Here is a 1,223-nt window from a genome sequence, read left to right on the forward strand (position 1 = left end):
TATACTAACACTAAGCTAGGATCTGGTTAATGTTTAACCTCTCAAGTCTTACAATCATTCTGTCCAAATAATCAAATCCATACAGACATCAATGGATTTTCATCATGATAAATATCTATAAATATTTAATATACTTTATCTTTTACCAATCTTTATCAGTAACCTCTCTTTAATTTAATTCCTGTGTATAAATTTTTTGTATTCATTTGATCTAGGCCGATAATGAAAAACATGCTAAGTTACATTTGTGTGCTGGATCAGATTTGATTGCGCTTTGAAATAATTCAATGATATATACGCGGGTAGCTATGTATAGTGTATATTCTTGACTCGCCATCAGTCACTAGAACTTCCCTAAGAACTTCAAAATCACCACTGCAATATGGCTTGATCCTTTTTGTCTTGTCTCTGCGACATATCTGATTCTAAGTTTTAAACTAGGGGGAGATGATCTAGACAACTTTGGGTCTGGTAGCCAGTCCAGGATACATTTTCTAAAATTCTGCGGAAAATGTAATAAACATAAACCGATGTAAATGTATAGAGAGATAAAGTCTTTACATTGAAGGCTTTCAAAGTCCTACTGTATAGAGATAAAGTCTTTACATTGAAGGCTTTCCATGTCCTACTGTATAGAGATAAAGTCTTTACATTGAAGGCTTTCCATGTTCTACTGTATAGAGATAAAGTCTTTACATTGAAGGCTTTCAAAGTCCTACTGTAGAGAGATAAAGTCTTTACATTGACGGCTTTCCATGTCCTACTGTAGAGAGATAAAGTCTTTACATTGAAGGCTTTCCATGTTATACTGTAGAGAGATAAAGTCTTTACATTGAAGGCTTTCCATGTTATACTGTAGAGAGATAAAGTCTTTACATTGAAGGCTTTCCATGTTATACTGTAGAGAGATAAAGTCTTTACATTGAAGGCTTTCCATGTTATACTGTAGAGAGATAAAGTCTTTACATTGAAGGCTTTCCATGTTATACTGTAGAGAGATAAAGTCTTTACATTGAAGGCTTTCCATGTGTTTACTGTAGAGAGATAAAGTCTTTACATTGAAGGCTTTCCATGTTCTACTGTATAGAGATAAAGTCTTTACATTGAAGGCTTTCCATGTCTACTGTAAGAGATAAAGTCTTTACATTGAAGGCTTTCCCTACTGTGTAAAGATAAGTCTTTACATTGAAGGCTTTCCATGTCTACTGTATAGAGATAAAGTC

This window comes from Argopecten irradians, chromosome 1 (assembly GCF_041381155.1).
Source record: "Argopecten irradians isolate NY chromosome 1, Ai_NY, whole genome shotgun sequence".
NCBI lineage: Eukaryota > Metazoa > Mollusca > Bivalvia > Pectinida > Pectinidae > Argopecten > Argopecten irradians.